Source organism: Culex pipiens, chromosome 2, assembly GCF_016801865.2.
Source record: "Culex pipiens pallens isolate TS chromosome 2, TS_CPP_V2, whole genome shotgun sequence".
NCBI lineage: Eukaryota > Metazoa > Arthropoda > Insecta > Diptera > Culicidae > Culex > Culex pipiens.
The window spans coordinates 24,646,470-24,659,174 of record NC_068938.1 but is presented as its reverse complement, the minus strand read 5'-3'; the positions used below and the strand labels follow the sequence as shown (position 1 = coordinate 24,659,174).

The window sequence follows — 12,705 nt, the reverse complement described above, 5'->3', positions numbered from 1 at the left end:
AAAATGTATTTTTTAAAATTACTAAAGCAAAAACCATAAATTTCAATGATTTTTAAAAGTATTACATAAAATATTTTTTGCCGATTTGCTATTGTTCTTCTCCCATTGTCCAAGCAGCGCGTCCAAACTCAACCAGACAAGCGGAAAAGGATTGCCTCTCATTTGTTGTTGTCTCTTGGTTTGGCTGATGCTGTCACTTCTAAACCAGTGTGAAGGAGTGTGGAAAAACTTCCCGGAATGGACAGAAAAGCCAAAGCTGAAAAAGCTGTTTTTCTCCGCCACCGCTCCCCAGCAACGTCAAACAGTTAACTCTGGCTCGCTTCGCTGTCTACCTCAATCGGGGTCAATTGTTTGTTTGTGACATGTGAGATCACCTCTCCCCTCCCCCCTTCTTTCCCAAGAACAAGCGGACACCTTAAATAATAGTGGCAGGAACTAGTCCGTGTCCTTGTCCGCCTCCGAGAAAGCGTTTCTTATTATCTCTCCGGTGTTAGTTAATTAATTTCATCCCCGGGATCTCCTTTACCTTTCCAGCCTGGCTTGGCGTATTGTTTGCCTGCCATGGATGGATATGGGAGTCCTCCTTATTTGCAGAGGATTCTGCCTGGCGAAGCGGGAATTTTCCGGGGAAAAAGGTCCACGTGGAGGTGGGCCGACGAGGCAAACATTGACGCCTTTTAATTAAATGATTTTGTAGCTGAGCGAAGCAGTTTTATCCTGCTGGAGAACTGGGCAATGCTTTGCAGGTATGGGATCGGTGCTCCGAAGACGATATGGGGTGGCTTTGGTTTCTTGTTTTCTCCGGGAAGGATGGACTAAGGTTGGTTACTACCGATCTGGAGATGTGGAAGTCGAGGTAAATCAGTGAGCGATGGGCATGCCCATTATTTTGAGCGAAGACTATTTGCACGGATTTGTAGGAAGAATATGTTCAAAGATAGCTGAAAATACCATTTTGCGAGGCTTTGTTAAAAAAATCTTTTACACAGTAAAAATTAATTCCCGAAATCGTGAATTGTGTTCATAAATTTAAGAACCACGAAGGATTTTTTTTATGATTTAGGTGCATTTGCACTATAAACGTTAATATAATACTGCGTGGTCCTCAAATTTATGAACACAATTCACGATTTCGGGAATTGATTTTTTCTTTGTAGGATTGTCAAATTTTTGGATTTTTTTCAAGTTTGCATATATTAATATATTTATACCAAAGAAAACGAAACCATTCGCACTACAACTCACAGGTGTTGCTGGACTCTATTGCATGATTTTTGTTTCATGATTTCTGATTCTATTTGTACAAAATAAATATTTGTATGGGTACAGTCATGCCTCGGTTTAGCACCGCATATGGGGGATGCATAACCGAGGCGTGCATAACTTAAGCATAGAGCTTATGGGATTTTGGCTAAATCAGAGACATTGGCTATAATCGTATGAACAATCATGCAAACATAAAAAAAATAGTGTTTTAGATTCGGGATGATGGCAGCTATTCATTGCAATTATAATTACATAAAAAATCACAAAAATACGTATTTTTCCTGTATTTTGAAAATGCTATTTTTTACTCTAGAAAAACCTAAAAATAATTGTTATTGCAATATGGGTTTCAAAAGATCTGGGTTTTTTCATACTTTTTGAATGTAATACCATTTTTTTAAATACTCAATATTTTTACAAAACTACTTATTTAAAAAAAATACTCCAAATTTCAGTTTTTTACAATATGGGTATCAAATGATTGGGATTTTTCATACATTTCTAATGTAACAACATTTTTTGGAAATACTCAAAATTTTCATAAAACTATGTATTTTCGAAAAAATACTCAAAATTTAAGTTTTATACAATATGGGTATCAAACTTTCGAGATTTTTTCATGCATTTCGAAAGTTAATAATTTTTTTATAAATACTAAAAAAAATCACAAAACCACGTATTTTTGAAAAAATACTCCTAATTGCAGTTTTTCACAATATGGGTAGCAAACGATCGGGATTTTGTCATACATTTTGATAGTAATTTTTTTTATATACTAAAAATTTTCACGAGACTACGTATTTTCGAATAAAAAATCCAAAATTATGTTTTTTCACATTATGGGTACCGTAAAACGGGGTGACTTTGATAGCCGGGGTGACTTTGATAGGTTTGAGATTTTTCCGCAAAATGAAGAGTACAAATTAAATACGTAAGGAATGGTTTGGAACCATACTGACAATGGTAGAGAAGTACTCAAAGTACCTCAAGAAGAATTTTTCATAACATTTTGAAAGGTTTAAAAAGTTAGTTAACTATTATTAAGAAAATGTTGATGAAAGGCATTATTTCAAACTTCTCAAAGTGTCATGATTTTCTCAATGAACATGATTTTTAATCGTAAAATGGAATACATTTTTGGATTCTTTCGACAATTTTCAACTAGAAGAAGGTAAAATAATTTTGTAAATATTAAATAAAATGTGTTTTTAAAACCTAATTCAAAAAAATATCCAAATTTATAGGCAATTTCAGTTTAACAAATTTCATATGAAATGTGAAAACTTGTGATTCGTGCTTCGAATTCAGTTTAAAATGTAATATAAATCGATAATTTTATGAACAATAATAGATTTAACAAATTTCAGGCAAAATTCCGACTTTTTAAAAAATTTACATAAAATTTATATGTTTTTTGTTAAAAAGCCTTAAAACTTAGTAAACCTTGATTTTTTTCCTTGAAAACTATATCATCAACCTTAGTGATGGTTCATTTACGGTAAAAATGAAGTTTGAATACCTATAACCTGATTTTAACAAGAAAAACTATGACTATCAAAGTCACCCCGGAATTTAAAATGAGAATTTTTAACATAACTATTTTTCTAAGCATTATAGAAAACTAACTTTTCCAGAAATAGTGTATGAACTTTGTGTGGCCTACCCCAGTACATGTTTTAAAAATAATAATCTTGAGAAAAACCTTTCCAGTTGGGAAATATTCCAAAAATAAATTGAAATCCTATCAAAGTCACCCCGGTTTACGGTATCAAAAGATCTGGATTTTTTTCATACATTTCGAAAGTTTTGACACAAATTTTTGAAAATACTAAAAAAATTCACAAAACTGTATATTTTCGAAAAAAATACATTTCAAAGCAATAAATTTTGAAATTCCGAGTATTTTTTTTTCGAAAAAAGGTTATGGCTACGTAGTTTTGTGAAAATTTAGATTTTTTTCAAAAAAAAAAAGGTTATGGTTTTTGAAATTATGAAAAAATCCGATTCAATTTTAGTCAATAAATTTGTTTGTCCCTGATTTTTTTTTGGGAAACTTTGAAGGGAGGTAAAATATTTAGAATGAAATTTGCTATGGCCTTATCGTTTAAGAATTTTTATGTTTTTTTTTACCCAGATTGTTCTTATCTGCATACATGATTAACCCTCTACTGCCCAAATTTTTTTTCGAAGTTTTTTATTTTTCCCGTGTTCAGGAGGTCATTTTGAGCAACTTTTGTTCTACGAAAAACTTTACTTCTCTTGTTTTATGTTTTTCTTGTTTCATTTTTAGCATTTTAATTTACATTTATCTTGTTTAGTTTATGTTTGTTTTTGGTAGTATTTGGCCTATTCTACCACCTCCTATCATTACATTTTGCCTATCTAATTTTGTCATGTTTTTACAGTCACTTTTTCAATTTTTTGCTTGTTTTTCACATTTTCTGGTATAGAATGGCACCATTATCATTTAAATTGTTACAAAATGCGTAGAGGCATAGTCTGGGGCACTAGAAAAATTACTGCATACTTCTTTTTACTTAAAATATAGGAAATGTTAGTAAAAAACACAGCCAAAGTTGACCCCTAAAAAAATTACATTTTTAAAAACATTGGCAAAGTCACATAAAACAAGTTAAACTTCCAACCCTGAAATTTTCTAAAATTTTAAGAGTTCTTCTTTCCAATGCTTTTCAAAGATCAAAAATCGGTTGGAAAATTGATTTTTAGCGATTTTTTTAATCGAAGTCCGTCTAAAGGCGGGGTTAGGTTATAGAGGGTTAATAAGGTTTAATTAATAGTTTTGTTTGATTCGTTTCAAATCAAACAAAATTGTTCGTCTTGTCTAGTCCAAATGATTGATTTATTTTGAACTTTCTTCGACACTTTTAAAGCCCAATAAAAATATTCTTTAACAAATTATTTCCCTAATCAAACATTAATTTAAAAAATCAAAAAGCTAAATTATAATCTGAAACAAAGTATTTCAAAAAACAACTTTTAATTACCAATTTCTAAATATTCAAACTTCGTAAAACTTTCATGTGGCTCCGAAAAATCTAAAATATTCTGAAATGGCCTGAATCAATAATAACTAAATTTTTTTTATCTAAAATAAAACAAGTTTGAATCTCCTTTTTTGTAATCTGGCTTCAAAATAATAAAAGATTCAAACTAACATTATTTAATGCTATATCCTGATTGCATTTTCAAATTTCACGAGATTTCACGGGAATTTCCAGATTTCACAAATTTTACGCTGTCAACGAAATCGTGAAAATTCACTAACCCTACAGATAACTGTTGATGAGCTTCGCAAAGCTGTTAAAAGTTTCCAATCATAATTCTTATTGATTATTTTGTTTGGATTAATTGAGATTTATCAATGTTAGGCAAACTTACGTCTTTTTTCGTAGTTCATCATTATATTTTGTGAATTCTAGTAAATAAAAGGATTTTCAGATTATTTTCAATCAAAATTTTTAAAATATTATGAAATTTTATTTATTTTGAAATTTCCTTACGAAAACATACATCAATGTGAGATTTTTTTTCTAATCCAAATGTGTTGCAAACCAAAAAACCCAAAAATGAGTGGTTCATCACCAGCGCAAAAAGAAACCCGAAAAAGTTCATAATTCTTTTAACGCCACACATGCGGACACATGATCCATTTGATCCTTCCATCTGTCCTCGTCCGCTTTTCCGGGCACATCCGGCTTTTTTCCCCGAGTCCGTACGGTTCCGTTCCGTTTCGTTCCGCTCAACTCAACGTGGCGTCACAAACCACCACCACCACGAGAGAGCACATTATTAATGAAAGAAAACTGAGTTATTTACTTATGCTGCTCACATATTCCACTTATCGTGTTTGTGTGGTGGAAGTTTTCCCCCCTCCTCCACTCAGAAAAAATCAGAAAGAAATGTGGACAAAAAAACTTGTACACCTTCATCACACGTGTTCTTTATAAGAGGAAAGTGAAAAAAAGGTGAGGGTTTCCTCGTCACTCAAATGCGTCGTGAAAATCTGGAAGGGAGGGGAAAAAAACCGCTCGAATCCTCTCACGATACAGAGTTTTCATTCCGGCTTAGGTTGTTCATTCATCACCGGTTAAAAGGCTCGTTAATTTAACATTTACCTCAAACATAATGCCACCGCCTCTCAGCAGCGTCACTTGACGAGAACGGCGTTTGGTTTGTGATTGTGATGCTAATGCTGCTGCTGCTGAACCGTTGAGGGATCAGAGTTTTAAGCTCTTACGGTTAAGGTTAAGTTTAGAAAGGGTGGGGTGCGGTTTGTCTCTTGGAATTTTGAGGGACAATGTTTAGGTTTCTTTTGAATGCTGAGGTTAAATTTATTTTAATTGAATGCAACATTTAGACAGAATTTAAAAGACAGATTTTTCATCATTCTTCATCGCAATCATATGACTTCAATCCTTCCTTTCCTTTGTGAAACAGAGTTTCGACACCTAAATTTTGAATTTTCGCTTTCGATTTTCCCAATTCTTCTTTGAAATCTTCATCGTAATCTTCCTTCTCCAGTTCAATTTCAATAGCAGAAATGAACAAATTTTGAATGTCTTTCAAAATTTCCTTATCCGTTTCATTTGGATTTTCAGCGCAAAAATCTATGTCGACCAGCTTATCTACATTTTCATTCTGAATTTTGTCAATTTTCGCGTCCAAACTTCTAACATTTGGATTCTCCGGCAACCTATGAGCAACCTTCACAAACGCAAATGCATCCACGCTGCTCAACGAGTTAATTTTCCGATTGACTTTCACCCTCACAACAGCCACCTTTTCTCGATCATAGTCACTAGAGTCATCGGAAAGATCGGCCGACCCGTCCAGGAATACATCACTTCTTGGCACTTTGCTCCAGCTTCGGTCGACTTTTCCAACGCGGTCCTCCTCCTTTGCGATTGACTGGGCAAACCCTCCCAGGCGAATGAAACGCGTTAGACGCTCCTCGAAGTGGTCCTCGATGGTAACCTGGTCCTCGGAGGATGAATCTGCGTTTATCAAGGCGATTTGGATTAATGCCAATATGACGAAAATGAACTCAGTTTTAGTTCTCATATTGAGGTTTTAGAACTTTTTTTGCTTTGAAATCTGATTTAATCAGAAAGTTACAGAAGTCTGCTGATGCTTTCAATGGTCCTCTTTTTATATAAAAGTTAACGACGTTTTTTTTTTTAATACTTTGCGTATTCAGTTGAGATTTTGCACTTGTATATTGTTTGCCCGCTGCTCAACAGGTTGAAAGAAGATTGATGGGATCTAATTAGTACACTTCATTTTATTTGCAGTCCGTTTTTCAGTTACCTAGTTGAAGGTTTGCAACATTTGAACAGGTTTTTATAGTAAAGTAAAAAGTAAATCTTTCCCTGTTCCTGATGGGAACACCCGTGAAGAGTATCGGAGCCGGCATTTACAAAGCGGATTCAGTGACAGATATTCATCAACTTAATGTTAACATGTTAAGGTTAATGTTAACATTCCATAGGTTGTCTTCCTAAGGTGTCTTGGTAAGGTCCAGTTTGTGACGATACACTACCTTCCCTTTACTAAGCAATTGAATCCAGAAGGGAAACGATCATCAGTTGTGTTGGTTCGAGCCGGTTTTCGAATCCCGATCTACCTCTTACGAGACGGAAGCGTTACCACTGGGCTACGTGGCTCGGTCTTTATACTTGTTCAAAATACTATTTCATGACATCTCTCAATAAAGCAATTTGTTTTTTTTTGTGGTCTGATCATTATATACACTTTTGAAATGTGAAAAATAAACACATTTCTATGAATTTACCAATGGTTTGCCTATTAATTTGAAGCTTAAAATGGTGTTGAAATGTTAATTTGGTGTCCAAGAGACTTGCTATCAAAATTTGATTGATTGTGATACAATTAATTCAAATTTTAATTTATATGTTTTTGCATTAAAAATTACTTAGATTAATTATTTCTATAGTCAGACTTTATTTTTATTAATTTCATGATTTTTACAATTTAAGGACATTTTTATAATGCCACGAGAAGTGATCTTGTAGGAAAAAATTTGGCTGCTTCGGGAAAGAATAATAGCGCTTTGGCTTTAATAGAACGTTTGTTCAGTATAAAATTCTACATCTTCAGCAGTTCTGTAGTCCTAGCCATTCTGAACAACTTTGCTGAAGACGTCAAATTTCTATCTCATAACGTTGCACATCAACTAGAGCTTTTGTACCCAGATTTTCGTTACAGACATTTCAAAACTACGGGAAATATCGATATATTTTTTTATTCATCCCCTAAGCTACTTTTCCATAAAGACTCACAAAAAAAAAAAACAAATTTTATAACCGTCATCAGGGGTGACATTTGGTCTGGGGGTAAGATTGGGTCATACAAATTTCAGCATTTTTGTATGACCCATTCTCACCCCCCAGACCCAATGTCACCCCTGATGACGGAATCAAATTATTCCAGGTCCGTAAATTCTACAATTTTGGAATAAGAAGACAACAACTTCCTTGGTTGCTGTGTACCCTTAATGTATCGTATCGTATCGTAAGATACAAGGGCTTAGAAGAATGATTCTTTTTTTATAATTTTTTTTTTCACAAAACTTAAAATAATGTGAAATATATTGAAAACATATAAATAACATTTTAAATTAAACTTAATTTTGATACTTCAACATGCAAACTTGTTCAAACATGATCGCAGATTTTTTTCGAAGTCTTTTTTAGAACTATTTTTTTTTCTTGGTAATCTTGGTTGCCTTTTCAATCTTTAATTATAATATTATAAAATAACAAAAAAAAAAACATCTTTTCAAAGCCCCCTGATTTTCTAGGAAATACTCTTTGAATCAATGGTTTACCACTTTTTACCTTTTTTCGTTCTATTCTCCCTTTGACTTATTTAGAGAAAACTTATCCGCTGTACTTTGAAATAGTTATGCATAAGGCTACCAACTGTACGGATTTTTTCCTTACCGTACGGATTTTCGACCCTCTTCGCGGATTTTTAACAGGCCGGAATTTTTGTACGGAATTTTTTGCCTAATACGGATTTGTACGGAATTTTTAAAACTTAGTTTAAAATTGAATTGATTTTTTAGATTCGGCTAAAACTTTTGCTAGTAGAAAATTTTGATTTAACTGTCAGTTTGATTTTAAAGGGATAACTTGGATAGTTTTCCTAGGGACCCTAAACAGGGAGACTGGTCGATGTGAATTTGACGTCCCAAACAGACACAAGTTTGGCGTATCCAAAAGAGCATTTGACTTTACGCCCAGCAAAACTTGGCAATGTTGGCAAGCACAAAACATACGTTGCCAGATCGATTCAGCAAAGTCTGCCAGTCTCCCTATTTAGGGTTTTCCGGGTTTTCTTTGATTATCAATTATTGTTCTTTTCAAATTCCTTACAAAACATATTTATCTAACAAAAGATCCAAAGGCTTTCTAAAGCTATTGAAAACCTATGATAATTTGAATTAACAAATCTAGAGTAATTTTTGAAAAGGTCCTATAAGCTATGTTTCACATGTTTACGTTTAAAATTTTACGAAATGTCAAGTTTGCACGTTTAACAAAAAAATGGAAGAACATGATTTGATTCAGCAAATCACGGTTTATTTTTGGAATATTTTTAAACGTTCAAGTCTGATAGCAAAGTGAAATTAGTTAGCTGCAAAAATGACAGAGTTTTATATTTTAGTTTTTTTCAAATTTTTTTTTAATTTTTTTATATGTTTTTTCCAAATTAATCCAAATAATTCCTTGACAGTTTTTTTTATACATATATCATATCGGCAAAGTGTACGGATTTTTGCTCAGCAAGAGTTGGTAGCCTTAGTTATGCACAATTATCATTATTTTGGATTCGTGAAAAATATAATTGTTCCTATTTTAAATAAGGCAAATTCTCAATGTTTTTTTAATGATTGACTACTCAGTTAAACCTTACAACAATAATTAAATTGACTTATCAATTTTCCAAAGATTGAAAAAACAAACAAATTACTTGGTGCTGAATGTCAAATTATTGTTAAAAACTCATTTTTTTGCAAAGTTTTTACTATGTTAAAAAAAATTGCATAAACTCGCAGAAATGCATATAAATATATTTTGCATATAATCTATATTGCAATCTATGCAAACGTACAAAATACAAATTTAAAAAAAATCTAAAAGTGTTCAAGTTTAAAAGAATACAGACACCGAAATTTATAAATGAAATAAAGAACTGAACAAAACTTAAAAAAGACGAGACAATTATTCAAAATCATTCTTATATTTAATAAAGTTGACTGTTGAAACTCATAGAAATTTATACGGGGAGGAGTTGGCAAAAACTAACGAAAAAAAAAAAATTCTCTTTATAAGTTCTAAAAGTCTATAATAGTAGTTTATGCAACAAGTTACAAAAAGACGATTTTTTAGCACGAGTCGATGTTTTCCGAGTTTCAAACCCACACAAAATATTGTACAAACTATATTACCATCAAATATACTCTCATACGTTCAATAAATGATTGTGTTTGATTTGTGTTAGTGTCAGATTAGGATTAATTATTTTTACAAACACTTGAAAAGTTATTGAATTTCTGTTGCATCTCCATTCTCCTCCAAGAGTAGCAAAATTCCCTTCCAGTGGTGGTGTGGTTGATAACAACTGTTTGAAAGTGCAGAGTATTTTTAATTCGATTCGATGAACATCATCATTTTTTTAAATCTAGTTTAGTTTTTTTAACTGTACCGAGTAATAATATAATGATTTTGATATTATTTAAAGCCAAGGTGAAAAATTTCAAGCTTTTATTCACAATTTATAATTGATCGTCTGACTTTCTTTGCTCCATAAAATATTTGGCTTATTCCTTTTTTGAAAATTAAATTTCCTGAAATTTAAATCACAACCTCTTCCCTAAATTTAACCCCAGTCGGCAACCTGCCATTATTAATTCTGCGCCTGTGAATGTTTTTGAATTAGTGCAAAATGTGCCACATCCACACCGCGACCAGCAAACGCCATAACTCTGAGAGGAAGGACTCAACACAGCCCACAATTCCTCAACCGCGACGACGGTTTCGGTGTGTTCCGCGGCCGGATGTAATTTGCGCTTCCGGCGGGCGGCATTGCAGCAACAAAAAAGAGAGAGAGAGGAAGGGTCCCGGCCGGAAAACGGAAAACAAAACGCTCCAGAAGAGTGCCAGCAATGGCCAACCCAAGTGACGGTTTGGCCTCGGAAGGGCTCTTCGCCAACCCAGCAAAGGCTGGTGCCCCTTTTGGAGAGGAAATTATTTTTTCTCACCTTTTTGCAGGGAGGCGAGCGCGCGAATCCGCGGTGGAAAGGCCCGGTGCGAGGTACTAATTAAAATAAATAATTAACGCTCTTTGGCGGAAAATTTCACGGTTCGGCTGTGTACACCTCTTAATTTGAAGTTTTTTCCGCTCTTTGGAATTAAGGAAGGCTTGTGTCACATTAATGACTTTGTGGTAAAGTCTAAAATAGGTCAAATGTGCCAACAGTGCAAAATTTGCAAACAACCTTAAACACGCGCGAACTCACGCGTGTGGTCTACTTGTAGGCGTTTTGCGGCGCCACGCGACTTAAACCAGTTTTACGCGTTGCTACTAACTCCTTTCACTTATCGCTTGAAATAACCTGGGACCTTGGGCACGCCCGATTGCAGCGAATAGGAAGGGGTTATTGATACAGTTTTTTTTTGGCTTTGGAATGCACAAATAATTGCCATTCGTACCAGTTGCGTTGGGTAAATGTCAACAAGGGGATGTAGCTCAGATGGTAGAGCGCTCGCTTAGCATGTGAGAGGTACGGGGATCGATGCCCCGCATCTCCATAAATTTTTTACTGTTTTAACATTCTGGAGAAAAATAATATAGCTTAACTGATAAGACAATCATATCATAATATAAATTGCATGTTCATATTTCAGAAAATTCACCTGATTCCGGGTAATTTTATAAAGATCATTCATGTCATAGTGACGTTTTTTGAAACACAAAAGATCATAACTTATTGTTGAAATCATAATGAAACTGTCTTTTTGTTTCTACTAACATAATATGCTTAATTAATAAACGTGTGAAATATAGAGAAAAAGCATATAGCATTGGCAGGATATCATATCATGTTTGCTTATTCGAATTATGCTTTTTTGTCATTTGCTTCGTTTGACAATATTTTTTACTAGTTGAAATTCTACGTTAAAGAGATTTGATAGAAATTCTAGAATTTTTCCTGATCAAATATTTAAAAAATAATAATATCAAAAGATTGTTGATTTTCAAAACTATAAATCTCTACAGATTAAAAAAAATCCTTGGAGATGCGGGGCATCGATCCCCGTACCTCTCACATGCTAAGCGAGCGCTCTACCATCTGAGCTACATCCCCTCGATGAAGAGAGCTATGATGAATGTTGTTTTGTCAACAGTGTTTAACTCTTCTTTTTTTTTTATTAATTTTATAAAATGTGTTTTATATAAACTAAGAATTGAAACAAAAAAAAACAAAAAGCCAATTTGTACATAATATATTAAATCTTCACGCTTTTGGTCCTTTGAAAAAAAAATCTCTACAAATCTTAGACCTTTTTTGCTGAAATTCACACCGACTGAAGCTTGAAATTAAGCTGTTTGAATCAGTTTTTTCCCCTCTCAAATTAAAATTTTTCTCCAGAGCCAAAGTAATTAATAATTTTATTACCGGTTCTGTCGCCACCCCCGCCTTCGAGGTGTCATTCGTTGGGGTACTAAACGACGAGGCCAGCCCAGCCAGTGTTGCACACGTGCCATTTCGTCTTCATCTCTCGGTGTTTGTTCCCAATTTCTAATTAGGAATAAAACTTTTATTAGCCTCCAAGCGGGACGAGGTTCGACCGCCATCAGCCAGCCAGAAATTAATTAGAAAATTTTAGCCTGAAAATCGATAATCGTAAAAATGTCGCCTCCTGTCCCGTTGGTGGAAATCTCTTTTTTTTCGTCCCTGTTGGGGGTTGGGGAGGACGATAATCGATGCCTGGGCAGGTGATTTTCAGTGTTTGAAATTGAGCTGGGAGGGGGAAGGCAACTATCAACAAGCAGATTGTTAATTTTTGAACGTTGGTCCGGCCCGTTCTCTGGCGTCTGGATATCCCCCTGCTGGGTAAACAACATGGTCCATAAAACGATTCAACGATGGTTTGCCCTATTATAAGGGAGGCTCTGGTTCCTGGTTCAGTGGTGAAATTTGAACAAAATGGAAACCTGGACGGAGGATGATGTCGTTGAAATGAAGAACTTTAAGGGAAAGCTTTTTGAGCCAAAATTTTGTTGGGACCTAGGCTGGATTCATTTTCACCAATGGTAGTCTGAGCATTCAGGGATGAGGAAATACGAAGAAGTATCTGGCGTTGACATGATATTTACCATTCTACATCT

At 34.1% G+C, this 12,705-nt stretch overlaps 2 non-coding genes across 2 annotated transcripts; one reads left to right on the top strand and one right to left on the bottom strand.

Moving 5' to 3' along the window:
- Positions 1–11,050: 11,050 nt before the first annotated feature.
- Trnaa-agc (transfer RNA alanine (anticodon AGC)) lies at positions 11,051–11,123 on the top strand. Its single transcript has one exon. It is a non-coding gene; the product is annotated as a tRNA-Ala (tRNA).
- A 484-nt stretch (positions 11,124–11,607) lies between these two features.
- Positions 11,608–11,680, bottom strand: Trnaa-agc (transfer RNA alanine (anticodon AGC)). The gene has a single exon. It is a non-coding gene; the product is annotated as a tRNA-Ala (tRNA).
- Positions 11,681–12,705: the final 1,025 nt, after the last annotated feature.